This window comes from Hirundo rustica, chromosome 2, assembly GCF_015227805.2.
Source record: "Hirundo rustica isolate bHirRus1 chromosome 2, bHirRus1.pri.v3, whole genome shotgun sequence".
Taxonomy (NCBI): domain Eukaryota; kingdom Metazoa; phylum Chordata; class Aves; order Passeriformes; family Hirundinidae; genus Hirundo; species Hirundo rustica.
In genome coordinates, this window is record NC_053451.1 from 25,307,040 (window position 1) to 25,321,778 (window position 14,739).

Consider the following 14,739-nt stretch of genomic DNA (forward strand, 5'->3'; position numbering starts at 1 on the left):
TTTGCAGTCAGTCTTAGCTAGCCCAAGCAGTGCTAGAGCCCAAAACCGGTGGAAGGAACAGAGAAGGGTTGTGCTGCAGTGGAACTCGGGTCACTTGGCTGCAGGATGATCACACACAGTCACCATAACTGGACACCTGTGGCTTGACTTGTGACAAGAAAGAATCATGCTCAGCTGCCAGCACATAAATAGGTACAGGTTTTACTGCTGTTATACAGGCAGAGTTCCTGAATATCAGTGTTACTTCGCTTTCAAATTGAGGTTGGTCTTGTGTGAGAAAGTCCAACAACTTGAACTTTCCAAGTTGAAGCAAACACATGGCCCAGAGGCTGCAAACAGTTATAGGGTCTGTGTACATGCACACAGACACATGTCACCTGCTCAGACAAAAGTGCAGCTCAGCTGCCTTCAAAGAACAGAGAGCAAAAACAACAAAAAAATAACATGGCTCTTTTTTTTTTCCCCCCCACCTGCTTCCTACTCAGGAGCCGTGAGATCTCATATTTTCCAGCTCCCCTTCAGCAGTTCTGGGACCTGCCTTTTCTCCATCACATTTCTTTAAGTGTCTGTAGTACATTCCGTACCTTTATGACAACACAGGGAACAGTTAAAAGTCAACTGCACCTAGTAAGTACCTTGACTTATACATCAGGAAATAGCACTAGCTACAAGCATAACACTGTCCCACCACTCTGCCTTTGACTTCAAGTTCCAGGTTAGTACCTGCAGCTTTTACACTTTTCAGTGTTTGTTTCCAAGCTTCATTTTGAGCCAATCTCCCAAGAACTAGGCTTGGACAGGTAAGGAAAGGTGAAATGAAAGAAAAGGTTTAATTCTCTCTCTCTCTCAAAAAAAAAAAAAAAAATCCCACTTCATAAAAATTGTGTCCTATCTTAAGGGTCAATATTCAAAGTGTGCAAATAGGCTTCATGCCGAGTCTTAAATTCTTCAGGCACAAGTAAATGGTATTATGCCCTGAAGACAGTTGTGGACTTAACTAGGCCTCAGAAGAAATACTTAATGATCACAGCAGGCAAGACTTTTCTCCTTGTCCTGGCCAGAGAACAGGTTGGTGGTAAGAGACTGGAGCCCTTTCTGCTTATATTCATGAATATTAAATTAATAGACCAGCAAGGATCTTAGGCTGTCAGAGCAGATGAGGGTTAGAGTCTCTGTAGAATGAAAATGCACTTATAATATGTGTGAGAGGAGGAGTTTTGAAACATAGGGGAAGAGAGGAAGGAGGTTACAGAATTAGGGCCAAAAAAATCTGGGTACAGGAGAGGCAAGGAGAGAAAAACACCAGATTTTCTTTTTTATATTCATACAGCTCAGATGAACCTGCTTTGTTTACAGAATCATCATGACCTCTAAAAATGTTCTAAGCACTTTAAGAAACTTCACATCCAAGGTGCCAAGAACAACTCAAAGATTGTCAGAGCTTTGGTAATTCAGAGATGGGGATCCAGGTGCCACAAGTATCAGAACTAAAGCCATTGCTTCAGATGACCCAGAAGCAAAGCTCTGCTTGAGCAATACTTGCCACTAGAGCAGCATAAGCCACTACAAGAGCTGGTAAGAGAAGCCTTCTGGTGAAATCCAAAACTGCAACAAGAGGCAGAGGATCACCCTTCTGCTCCTCAGGATGGCACCGCTGTTACAAACCTTGGTTATTCTCTCCCAAGGTCAACCCTTTGCAAATATTCCCTGTGAGGTCAGTATTAAGGCAGGCAGTCTGCCATGGGAAGCGTCCTAGTTCTGGGTGGGACCCAGATGCTATTCTGTATCCCCTCAGATCATTGCTGGGGTCACAGGTAAGGAATTCTCTGGTTTCCAGGAGAAAAGGGCATGGTTTCCCCTAGAAAGGCATGGCACCCGTTGTCCTCATTGTTCATTATCTTGGGGTCCCTGGTGAGCATTTTTGCATGTGAATCCCCCTCTCTTCCGTATACTTTTGGTATTAATATTGTTGCTGTTACTGTTCATCTTCCTGTCTCACTGCTGTTCCCAGTAAATCGTTCTTATCTCAACCCATGATCTTCAACTTTTGTGCCTTTAATTCTCAACTCTGTTCCTCTGGAACAGAAAGGATGAGGGGGAGGGGGAAGCAAGGAAGCAGTGTCTGGTTTGGGAGAGTCTCAGTGGGGGCACTGAACTGGGGAGTACGATTCCTAAACCACAACAGAGGACCTCTGGTTACTTTACACACTTGGCTCCACAGAAGGAGAGTTCTGTAACAACAGCCCATGTGGATTTACCCAAAGGAGCTTGGAAGTTAATCCCAGGTATAATGCTTTCCAAACTCTATAGCTTGCTGCAGCTCCAGGAGGAACACAAGAATTTGGAGACAGCATTAAGTGATCCTGTGTTGAGTGTTAGGATAGGCCAGAGTATCTACAAGACAGGCCTGGATCCTGATGAGAAATTGGAGGCAGAACACAGATGGGCTCAGCCTTTTCTTCTCTTTCCAGTCAGCTGGTTAGGAGCAACTCTCCTCAAAAAGAACCAATTAAATCCACAGATTAGTTAAGCTCTCCTGTTTGGATATGGACCTTTGCAAATGCTCATGGCTTTCCATGCCATCCCTCATTTTAGACTGGATACTCTTTAATGCCATTTCATTCTCAAATGGCATTGCAGTTGCCTACAAATCAGTGCAACACCACGTCTTGTGTTCAACCATAAAGGCTCCAGAAAACTCAGAGAAACTTCCTTGATGGCCAGTACAAATACACAGATGCAGAGGTAACCTTCAGCTTTTGACACTCTTTGACTTCAGAAATCCCTGAGCACTCTAAGCTGGTTGTCTAAACTTCAAGGCACAAGGCATTTGAAATCACACTTTCACTACAGCAAACAGTGTTGGTGCATCCTATTTTTGTAATGACTCCAAAAATAAAATAAAATAAAATAAAATTTAAAAAAAAAAAAAAAAAAAAGGGCAAGCTTTTACCTCTCAGAAGGTCAGTGAGGTATGCAGGATTTCATAGCATCTTCGACACAGGCTGATGCACTACAGTGGAAGTAAACCTAGGAGGAAAGAGTCAGAAGGAACTGAAGTGAATCCACATGGGCTATTAGCCCCACATTAACACTTAAATAGAGCATTATTTCATCATTTGCCAAAGTTCAGATAAGCCCTAACCTTTAGCAGATAACTTAGGAGAAACTAAGATGTGGGGATAGCTGGGGTGGTTTTAGCTTTTTAAAACAATGACATGAAAGCAGCAAAGTCTGGATCAATAGAGAGAAATTAAACGATAGCCTTAAAGAACCAATTTTAAAATCAGGATCTATCTGAGGCTGTTTTCAACCCAAGACTCCACAGAATTTCTGCAGAGGAGTTTGTGAGAACTCGATGATATCGTAAAAGTGATACAAAAGCAGAGCTTAAGCCTACAGCACTGCCAATAACCTCTCCCTCCTAAAAAAACCCAGAAGTGTTGCTACAGAAATATCAGATTAATTCTACCAAACAGTATCAGTTTCTGTTTTCTAACCGGAGCAGCTGGACTGATGTGGGTGGTAGAGGAGTTTCAAACTAGGTGAAGCTGACCAGTCCATTAAGAGCCTGCTGCAAGGTAGAATCCACCAAAGCAGAAGTGCTGGCAATTAAACACTTTTCAGAAGAAACTTGCAGAGAAAAGGGTTTGTCAAGTCACCTGTATTCTTTACATCCCCAAAAGGACAGGGTCATCTATCCTTAATACTGCTCTTGTACAAGCTTTCCAATAAATTATATGAAAATGCTACTCTGTTAAATAGTCCCAGTATTTTGGCTTCTCACATCACTATCTGCCACCAGCTGATCCTCTCATCCTATGCTCTACAGCCTTCTGCACAGTTTAAAAAAAAAAAAAAAAAAAAGCATTGCAGAAGTGTCAAAAAGGCATGACTTCAGAAGGAAACTCAAACCCTCTCATGAGCATCCATCCCTGCATGTGCAGGGACACGGGGAGGCTCTGGGAAGGAAGATGAAAGGGGGCACTTTTATCACAATCTCACTAGAGGAAACCAAGGCACATAAGGAAAATATTTCATTCCCATTTAAGTTAAGAAGTAGAGCTGAAAAAGATATAGCTGTGGTTGATTCTACTGCATTCCTTTTACTCATATGATTTCTTTTATCTTAAATATCCAAAAAAAGGCACGAAGCTATCCTAGTGCCTTCCTCAAGGGAGACTGATTATATTTCATATGATTTACCCCAATCCTAGATTACCTTGAATATAAAAAATAAGATTTTATGGAAAAACCTTCATCAGTCTCTTCCTATCCGAATATGGTTCCACCAGGAGAGCGTGGGAATTGTTATGAAAAAGGCATTCGGTTGGTTGGTTGGTTGGAGGGCCGGCAGCTCTCACAATGCCTCCTGGTCAGAGGAAGCAAGTCCAGGTCAGTGGCTGCACATTCATCCCTGTAGAGGCCACAGAGAAGTGTGCATCAGGGGTACTCTGGGTTGTTATAGAAGGACAGCAGGCAGTCCTTGTAAGTTATAATTTGAGAGTTCTCCTCTGTCCCCTCCTCACGCTTCCTTTTGATCAGGAAGAAAGAGAGCAGAGGCAGCTCTGGCTTCCCTCTTTCTCAAGGACCTGCTTTACACAAAAATGCCCCTTCCCTGCAGACAGCTAAGTGTTTCCTGCTACTGCTGATCAACAAGTAATCAGGCTGCATTCCCACAGCAGGCTTCAAGGGAAGGAGGGCTCGTGACTGCAGCTCTTGGGGGCAGACGTTGCGTTCCATCAGGATAAGTTACACAGCACAGGACCCGGAGTTAAACCAGCAGCTGCAGCCAACAACACACCGAGTCTGCCAAGTCTGATAAAGCAACCTCTTGCTCATCATCCCTGAAGTCTGCAGGTGCTGCCAGTGCCCAGTAGTAAATGGTGAGGTGATGTCAGGAAGTTGTCTCGCTTAATGACATCCAGCATTGCCCTACGGCAAAGGCAAGCCCAGAGGTCTCCTGCCCGGACTGCTTCATTACAGAGTCAACACAAAGGGGACACCTCAGCCGCTTATCTGATCTTTCCTGACATGGCCACAGCCTGCAGGTGACTTAAAGCGCAGGTTTTGTTTGTTTGGGATTTTCTGAAAACCAGCAGTTCATTCTATTACTTTCCCAATTTAGAGACTTGAAATTACTCCACTCATTGGAGTGGGAATAGCAGCGTGCTTCCTTGCACAGTTCAAATCACTAGATATTATGTTTAATACTGCCCCTGTCCCAGGAGGATATGGAACCAGGTGGTTCCTGAATCAACATGAAATTCACAGGAATGGAGGGCTCCGCGTTTCAAATCCTAGCTGCAAGCCTGCTTAGGGCAGAGGGGAAAAAAATATGAATGCCTGCATTTTTTTTTTTTTTTTTCCCAAGGGAAGACATGCCTTTTAGGAATTAATTCTGAAGGCTTTGTTTGTTTGCTTATTTAAATTAGTCCCTCACAACATTTGCAATTTGTTCTCTGTTACAGATTGTTCTAGTTGACATGGCACAGGGTAAGCTCAGAAAGCCTAGGTGTCCCCACCCACCTCCATGTAAATGCTAAGAAGGTACCTTTCTCCCTCAGAACTTTCCCCTTGCAGGAGCCATCAAAGCCATCTCTTCAATTTAGGAGCTGGCAGCTTTTCTCTGAGGCAGTGCCTTGTCTTCACACACCAAGAATCACACTGAAGATAGTCAGTCACGCTGCTACCATGCTGATCTCCACTGCTCAGAGGAGGAAGCAGCAATCCTGCTCTTCCAGAACAGGGAGCACAGGAAAAGCTAGAATTACTCACTACAAGTATTTGTGCTGATCAGGGAGCTGCCAAACACTTTTTATTGCTGCTATCAATTCCATTCCTCCAGGACAGGGGTACACACAGCTCTTTTGGCTCCCAGTGATCACAGCTGCTTTCTGTGCCCTCATTCTGGGCTATTGAGTTCTTATCTTCAGAGAAACAGTGAGGTACTTAACAACAGCTGAGACCACCTTTAATTTTATTTTATTTTTTGGATTCTCAGGAGTCCCAGTGTCCAGGAAACATTATATAATAACATTCATCATGTTAAAAAATGACAGAGCCAAAGCCATCATTCCATGTTTTATAGGCTTTCATTTTCAATGCAAATGAGCCTGGACCTTAACTGTGACCAAGCAACACAGTCAGCCAAAAGGTTAAGAGCCAGACCCATCAAAAAGACCCTTACCACTTGTTTTCTCCATGTCTTAAGGGGTCAGGTTTGATTTGTGTCCTTCTGATCCAAGTGTTCTGGGAAGACGCAACGGGCACCTACAAAACCAGCCCAAGCAGCTCCCGTGGAACCTCACCTCGATCACCTTCCCTCTCCATCCCAAGGCCCAGGGGACGGCAAAGCGACACAAACCATTCCCGTCAGCACTGCCAAACGCCACCACCCACAATGGATTCGTGGCATTTGAGATCGCTAACGAGCAAGGAAGAGGTTATAATTTTCTCTACCTTAAAAAGCAGGAAAGATGAAAAGCGCTTTGATAGAGGTTTGAAGCTTTGCTTCAGTTCCAGAAGCTGCCACCTCTCCTTTCGATCTCACAGTCTAATATCTAACAAGTCGCGTGCCGTGTCACACCAGGCAGTGGCAGGAGGTCTTTTAGCTCAAGGAAACGTCTGGCTTCTAGGTCAATTAACACCTAGGAAGGGGAGCAGCAGCTCCTGCAGTCCCGTGGCTGCTGAGATCAGACCACCAGCAGCATTAGGCAAAGGACGGGGCTTCCCTGGAAGATCGAGGCAGGGAAGTTGCAGTTAAAGTGTCCCAGGCTCCCAGGTGATGACTACAGGCCAACAGCCAAGTTTATCCACCCTACCAGCCTTTTCCAAGGGGAGCACATATAAAGCCACTTCTAATAATCTCTTTAGAAGGAAATTATTGTTTCTCACTGAGGTTTTTGCGATCAGCTAACTCTAGGCAGAGAGCAGGTTCTTTGCCATCAACTTGAGGTTTCAGTTTTAGCATTTCTGCCACGTGAGCTCAGAAGAGACAGCTGCAGGAGAATTCTAAAGCCTGCACATACAAATGCTGTGCAGACAGACAGGAAGGATGTTTTTTGGAAGCTGGTGCTTGTCCCAAACCTTTCTTCCTTTCACCTGGAAAGGTGACAAGCTGCTGCCCCATGTCATGACAGTTTCAAAGGCTCTCACAACGTGCTCAAAAACTGAACCCTGGGGTGAGGGAGAGACTTTTCAGGAGAGCTTTCACAAACAAACTAAAGATCATGCTGCAGTCCTGGATTGGAAAGAGGTCATTTTTCTGACCCCCGTGATTAGGTTGGTTTTACTGCTGAAGCCTCTAAAACATAGAAACTTGTTACAAACCTACACTTACCTACAAAGGAGGCAGAGGCTTAGTTTAGTGAGCTAGCACACTGCACCAGATCCCAAAGCTCCTTGTATTTACTCCTCCCTCCAGCCACACAGAAATCAGAGGCTCTTTCCTTATAAGCTTTAGCTCATCCATTTCTAATGCTGGTTCAATGACCTCTAGAGTAACTGGGTGAGAGATAACCAGCTTTTATTCTTAGCTGCTAATGTGATGTACAACCCAACAACTGTCCTTCTCTTAGGAGAAGGATCAGGCCTTAGGAGCAGGTAGGATCGGGTCTTAGAGAAGCTTACAGCAGTCAGAAGATTAGCTGCTTTAACCAGAGAGGGGCTGTTTACTGACATGAAGCCTGAACACAGCTGTGCTGCGGGTACAGAGAGCTCTTGGACCTTGCAGAAGGAGCCAGACACTTCACAGCTTTCCCCATGTGCATCACAGGCTCACCCTTCCTCTTACAGAAAGCATCATGAGACTTGCACCAGTGAAAACAGAAAGAACAACAAGGCGGGGGGAGGGGGGGGGTGGTGTGGAAACCTGCAGCCCCTTGGGCCACAGCTTTAGCAAGCTACAGCCATCTCTCAGGGACAGAGAATTCACACTCAGGAGCCAGCAGCCTCTCTGTTACACTGACTTCACACCATTGTAAACTCCAGTGAATCAGGCCCCACAGGTAAGCAACAGAGAGCACTAAGGGAGGGCAGTGATAGAGTGGGAAAGCAAAACTCTCTCAATTTTACACTCGGTCACCCAGCATTATCTAGAGACAAGGGGAAATCTCATTCCATGTAATTCACTTACCCACTGCACTCAGAAGGGAAATCATTGCAGTGCTGTTTGTGAGGAGGGTGAGAGGCGTGCTTTTCTGGCAGCAGTAAAGGACACCATGGTCCCAGCATAATCACATCTCTAAAGCGATTAGGAGCCCCAAAGAGCAAAGGAAAGAAGCACCAGAGCATCCAAAACATACTTCCCTAAGGAGTCCCTTTCCACTTTACCAGCTACATCCTGATCTTACTGTCTAGTTCATAAAAAAAAAAAAAAAAATCCCACCTGCTTGCAGGAGAATGCTTTTGTGCTCTTACTGGAACCACAGCTGGACAGAACTAAGGACACCAGCCTTCAGATAAGGCTGATACCTCCTCCATGGGATAGGCAGAGAAAAAGCCTATTCTCACCTTGCAGACACTCCTCCCTGATTAAATTGTCAGCACCTGCTTCACATTTATCCCTTTTCAGTTGTTCCGAATTAGTCCCCAAAATCCATCATTATTTCCTAAATAAAAATAAATCTGTTTCAGAATGGAAATAGAGATGTCAGCATCTGAAAAATACTCTCCAGTACTATTACTGGGTAAGAATAATGTAAAATGTTATGCCCTCTTCTAAAAAATAAATAGATGAATGTGTACAGAGGGAAGTGAAAGGCCTGAATCACATAAAAGGCAAACTTTTTTATTGCCTGCTCACACAATGCTGAACAATAAAACATACTACTTGTCAAACAATGCAAATGCTTCCTATAATCTTATATGCATGTATGTGCAGCATTTTTAGGTTTCTGTGTAAACAGAACAGTTTCTGATCACATTTCAAAAAGAACTCACGGCAGTGTATGTGTGAATACATAGACACACGCACAAAGCAAAATGAGCAAGGAAATCATTCACAAGACATGTTCATCGTGAAAATTTGGGAAGTAACTCCACTATCACAGGCATACAGGCAAATGTCTGCAGTTCCTCTGAGCCTCTGCAGCTCCAGGGTCAAAGGTGTGCACAGAAAGGGAGGAAGTTCCTGCATTGGGACTTTAGATGCTTTCACTTTGAGACTCAGGCTTACCAAAACAGTACTGGAGCGAAGGATTAAAACTTTAAAAGCTCATCTGGACAGAAGAAAAGTCCCACGCAAATAAAAGACCCAACTGAAACAGAAAAAGCCTGAGATAACACAAAAGCTTGAGGAAGGCAAAGAAAGTAGAAGCAGAGTAAGATCTCAGCCTGCTAAATACTGCCTTCAATGCTAAAAAATTTTCTTTGCTTCTCCACCCCTCCCCATCCAATGGGTAGCTGGTCTGTCTACATGGAGTGGATTAGCTCTGCAGTAGCTAATCTGTGGTGGCCACACAAATGCACACCCTCACCTCAGTTTCAGGACCTACAACGAGATAAGTACAAAAACAAAAACAAAAACAAAAACAAAAAAAAAAAAAAAAAAAAAAAAAAAAAAAAAAAAAAAGAGCTGCCACAGAGCATTTAGAGCACAGTAAATGCATGGTGCAGCCCACCACAGTGTGATTCATTTCTGTTAATGGACTTCACAGCCAGCTCAACTAGATGCAAGAATTAAAAATATAAGGGAGTGATGCTTAGACAGCCAGCTTAGGAAATTCTCTTGTCTGTGGTTTTCAAGGCATCTCTCTGCCACAGTCACTTTTGTTAGGCAGAGCCATGTCAGTGTCACTGAGGACATGTTCTGATCACTTCAACCAAGATCTTTTCATGATGGGGTGATTTTTTTTATTTTTTGATTTTTTTCTCTCCATTTCAATGTAAAATAGAAACATTTTGGATTGAAAGGGCATGGAAAAGTAAAAAAAACCCACTAGTTTACTTATACTGTTTGAAAGAGGGAAATGAAGCAAATAAACAAATGACAGATAGGGAACAGTGGGAATTTGGTTTAAAAACCCCACAACTTTCTAGATTTATTTATCTGAGATATCTTTTTTTATTTCAATAGTTCATTTTGTGTCTGAACTGCTTGTCTTGTGTGAATAAAATCTTCACCTTGGGGATCCACTAGTACAGATTTTTTGCAGAGTGAGTGGTATTTTCAAAACACCTTAACACTAACTCAGTTCTGTTTCCCCAGAAGTCAAGAAGTGGCATTTTATCATCAATGGCAATGAAAAGGAAATAAAGCTGATCTAGAGTGCTTCGCCTTCCCACACATAATTTTCCTCTTCTGATGGTTTGTGCCTGTGTGCATGCATGTACCAAACACACTGAGGTGCTTAGGAATTTGGGACATAGAACTAACATTGGTGGTTCAGGTCCATATTGAAAATACATTTCAAGGGGAAAAAAGTTTAAGAATTTTACATAAACCAAAAAGAAATTAAGATTTTTTTTTTTTCAGAACTACATAAAACGTGTCCATATAAAAAGCTAAAGTAACAATAGTATTATCCAAAACAGACTAGTGGAGTATAACAGAATAAAATGAATCAGAAAACATTTAGCTTGAATCAAGGCAGACTTGCCCTCACATAAATTTCTAATAAAGCTTTTTTTTTTTTTTTTCACGTGAAGGAATGAAACAAATACAGTTCTGTCCAGTTTGACAGTTGCATCTAAAGGAGTGACACAACATTTATTAACTGTAGTTACAATTCGGAATCACAAAACAAGCCATTGTTGTGTGCAGGAGCCTCAGAGTTGCTTTAAACTGTTCTGACTGCTTGCACAGGAGATACAATGCTCAGCAGCACAAAATAAAGGAATATTATGAATTATGACAAATTCCTTATTGTATGTCTCAGCAAGCTCCTGTGGAAAAGGGAAATGATGTGTTCAACAGTCTGAATTAGATCCCAGGTCCACAGCTTTTTGCTTCCAGTAATGAGCAGGACATTTGGTCATGTCAGACTTGAGTGGACGGGCTGGTACTGGAGTACTAAGATTTTTAATTGCTGCATTTCTGTGCCTGGCATGGAGAAGGAGTGGTAAGGGACAGGATAAAGCAGTTTACATGCTTGTGCCTGAGAAGAAGGAACACAGCTTGGTTGCAGTGCATTCCTGCCCCAATCTCCCATGGCTCTGCTTGCACAGAAAGCATTCCTGAGGAGATGGTTTTTCTCACTGTAAGCTCTTGTTAAACTGCCTGGTGTGACTGTGGTGTGACAGAGAGTTGCACTTGTCATCAGCATGGATGCAGGACAAGGAAAAGGCTCTGATGCTGTGTCCACAGAAGTCTGAAGCAGCAGAGACCCAGCCCTGCCATCCTGAGAGGCTGTTCTGTGTTAGCAGGGGCTCTGAGTCTGCAGCAGCGGCTTGAGCCAAGCCACAGCCCCGGTGCTTGTTTGACATCGTGTCCTTGTGGTACAAGCTCTGCATTGGAATAGGGCACCTCTGAGGCAAAGGGGACGAGCTCCACACACACCTCATCTCACTCACTGGAGTTCTAAGCCCAGGAATTAGAGTGGGGAAAAGCAGGGAGCATCTCCTGAATTCTCTGAAGGAGCACCCAAGAGCCTTGGTGAGCCGTGGTCAGCAGTGCAGAGCATTGGGATGTGCTGTGGTAGGATAAAAGAAGGGGGGAAAAGGACCAAAGAGACCTTTGCTGATGGGCATGAGTATGCTGTGAGGCCACTGCCTGTGTCTCTCCCTCCCTGTGATCATGCAATATTCAGTCAGCTTCCTTACCCCTTCTCTCTGTGGGGATGTTGGGCTATGCTGGCAGCAGCGTGACTGCAGGCTGTGTCACATGGAAGTGAGACAAAAATTGGGGTCACTGGGAAAAGCCCAAACCTGGAGAGCATCCTTAAGGACAAAGCATCATCTTCTGCTTTGGGGCTCCTGGAGCATATTTCCTCCCTAGCCTTGTGCCAGGGTCATCCCAGGGTCTTCTTCCCTGATGTGTCACTGGGGCTGGGTGCAGACCGTGTGTGTGCAAAGTTGCCCTGGTCATCTCTGCCAGCAGTGCTGGAATTATTCAGAGTTTTCCTTCAGCTGCCTCAGGCTGTAGGCAGCAATGGTATGAAAGGGCACAGCTCTCAACTCATTGGTTCCACATCTTTAGGGAGAAAGGCAGATAGAGCTTTTCCTCAGGACTGCAGAGGCCTCTTGTTTTGCCATGGACCAAAGCCATTGGAGCTAGACTGATGCTTTTGCCTGGGGTCACTGAAAGTGACAGTGAAAGTGCTGTATTTTCATTGCTTTCATTGTTTGGCATACTCACAGGCATTATTACAATGAGGTTTTTAAACTCCTTTTGCAAAGCTATTTTTGACTCCCTGTGTGTGTGCATGCGTGTGTAGGCACACAAACTTAAACTTAGAGCTGCTCATCCTCTCCCATTTTCTCCTCCCCATGGCATCTGTTTTCCCTCTTACCAAGGCAGGAAGATATTAATTTTTTGCTCTGCTAGTCAGAAGATTAGAAATATTAAGATGTATGCAGCATAACAGTGTTTATTTAGTTTGGTTTGGTGTTGTTTTTTTTTGGTTTCTTTTTTTTTTTTTTTTTTTTTTTTTTTTTTTTTTTTTTTTTTTTTTTTTTTTATCTGAAGGCCAAAGAGAACTTAATTTAATTGGTGGGAAGATAAAATAGGACTGCATTTACAAACAGGTTATCTTTCCACTGTCAACTCATCTCCCCTGCTCTGTCAATTGGTTGAATTTAATTGTTCCAGGCCTCCTAGGTTTATTAAGCTCTTCCTCTACTCTCATTCTTGATTACCCCGCTTCTGCATAATATATTCTCTTATGGTTACTGCAGAACTGTAGGAAAGCCTTGAAGGAGTGCATGAATAAAAAAAAGACATCCTAAGCAAATCTAGAGAAGCCCAAAGCCAAACACTTGCATGTGCTATACTAATATATTGCTTAGAAGGTATAGCAGACTCTCCATCTGCGGCTATCATGTCTTGAGACTGGTGATTTTCCAAGAGCTTCATACAATTTTAAATGTTTGAGGGAAGAGGTGACAAGACTTAAGGCTACCTACTACTGAACATGGCTTATGGCTAATTGACATTGTCCATTCTGGCCCTGATTCAGTGATGCTGTGGATAGAAATGTGTGGGCAAGACATAAGCTGTTGGTTTTTCAGCAAAAAATCCTCAAACCTCTCTGGCATGACGAGACAACAGCAATGCCAAAAACTCTTGTTATTCACAATTCCCTTGGGTATTTGATACTGCATTGGTTTTGCATGGCCTGGTTGTGGTAGCTGGAGGGGCTGCAGGGGTGTCTTCTGTGAGAAGCTGCTGGAAGTTTCTTCCATGTCCAGCAAAGACAGTCCCTGGTGGCTCCAAAGATGGGCATGCCACTGGCCGAGGCTGGGCCAACCAGAAATGGTGATAACGCCTTGTGATAACAGATTTAAGGAGAAAGAAAACCAAAAAGTTGCAATTACAGTCAGAGAAGAGTAGAGTGACACCATGTGAGATGAACGACTCTGTAGACACCGAGGTCAGTGCAGAAGGAGGGGCAGGAGGTGCTCCAGGCACTGGGGCTGGGATTCCCCTGCAGTCCCAGGTGCAGCCCGTGGTGAGGCAGCTGAACCCCCAAGCCCATGGAGGTCCACGGGGATGCAGCCCAAGGAGAAACCCAAACTGGAGTGGGTGGGTGCCTGGAGGAGGCTATAACACCAGGGAGACCCACGGGGAGAGGGGCCCTGCTCACAGGCTGGAGCAGCCTGTCCTTGAAGGACTGCATCCCATGGGAGAGTGGCCCATGCTGCAGCAATTTTGGGAGGATGGACTCACGTTACAGCAGGTCACAGAGAGCTGCTGCTCCTGAGATGAAGCCACATGGGAGAACTGCCTTCCACAGGATGGACCTCACAGTGCGGAGGGGAAGGACTCCTCTCCCTGAGCAGCAGGAGAAGGCACGGTGATGAACTGACTGTAACCGCCACTCCCTGTCTCCTTGCGCCACTGGGGGAGGAGGCAGAGATGGGAAGGGAGGGAGGGGTGGAGCCAAGGTGCTTTAAGGGCTTCTTTTACTTCTCATCACCTGCTCTGATTTTGTAAATAATAAATTCACTTCATATCTGTAAGTTGAGCCTGTTTTGCCCTTGGTGGTATTTAATGAGAGATCTCTCCTGGTCCTTATCTCAGGCCATGAACCCTTTGTTAAATTTTGTTTTAACCCACATCAGATACAACCTGGCCGGTGGATCGAATTCTATCCACTCCCTCTAGCTGAGCACGTGCAGTTTCACGGGCAGGTTTTGCAGCCTGGCCCGACCTCTGTGTTGCAGCGGCCACAGGACAGCAGAACGTGAGCTGGCAAACGCATGTCTAATTCAGGTACAGCTGTAGGAGCTGCAGCCATATCTCAATTAAAATTAGATTAGCCTACCCTACATTAGGTAGGCTTCAGCCAACTCACATATGCTTCAGATAGCTATTTCCCCAGTCCTTCTTTAAGCCAGCACCACCACCATTATCAGGTTCGTCATCTTTTCAAAGATTTTTTTCTACATTGTTAATGTCTGTACCCACAGTGTCCAAGGAAAGATGCAGCCTGCCTGGCAAGTGATTACTTCAAGTCTTCAGAGGAAATGTAATAACTCATCAAAAGACTTTCTGAGGCCTGGATGGGCTCATACATACTAGTAAGGGAAACTGATACTTGGAGCTGTTTTCTAAATATACTACAGTCACAGTATAGG

At 44.2% G+C, this 14,739-nt stretch overlaps 1 long non-coding RNA gene across 5 annotated transcripts in view; it reads right to left on the reverse strand.

The window, feature by feature from the left end:
• The window catches only part of LOC120749606 (uncharacterized), a 32,117-nt gene extending 23,632 nt beyond the window's left edge, over positions 1-8,485 (reverse strand). For 3 of the 5 annotated variants that reach the window (XR_005699690.2, XR_005699689.2, XR_005699693.1), the window contains exons 1-2: positions 8,138-8,322; positions 2,954-3,030 (exon numbers count right to left, since the gene is read on the reverse strand). This is a non-coding gene — a long non-coding RNA (uncharacterized LOC120749606). Of the gene's footprint in view, positions 1-2,953; positions 3,031-8,137; positions 8,323-8,389 lie in introns of those variants that run through there. The other 2 variants (XR_005699691.2, XR_005699692.2) reach the window with 1 other exon arrangement.
• Between the last annotated feature and the right edge of the window lie 6,254 nt (positions 8,486-14,739).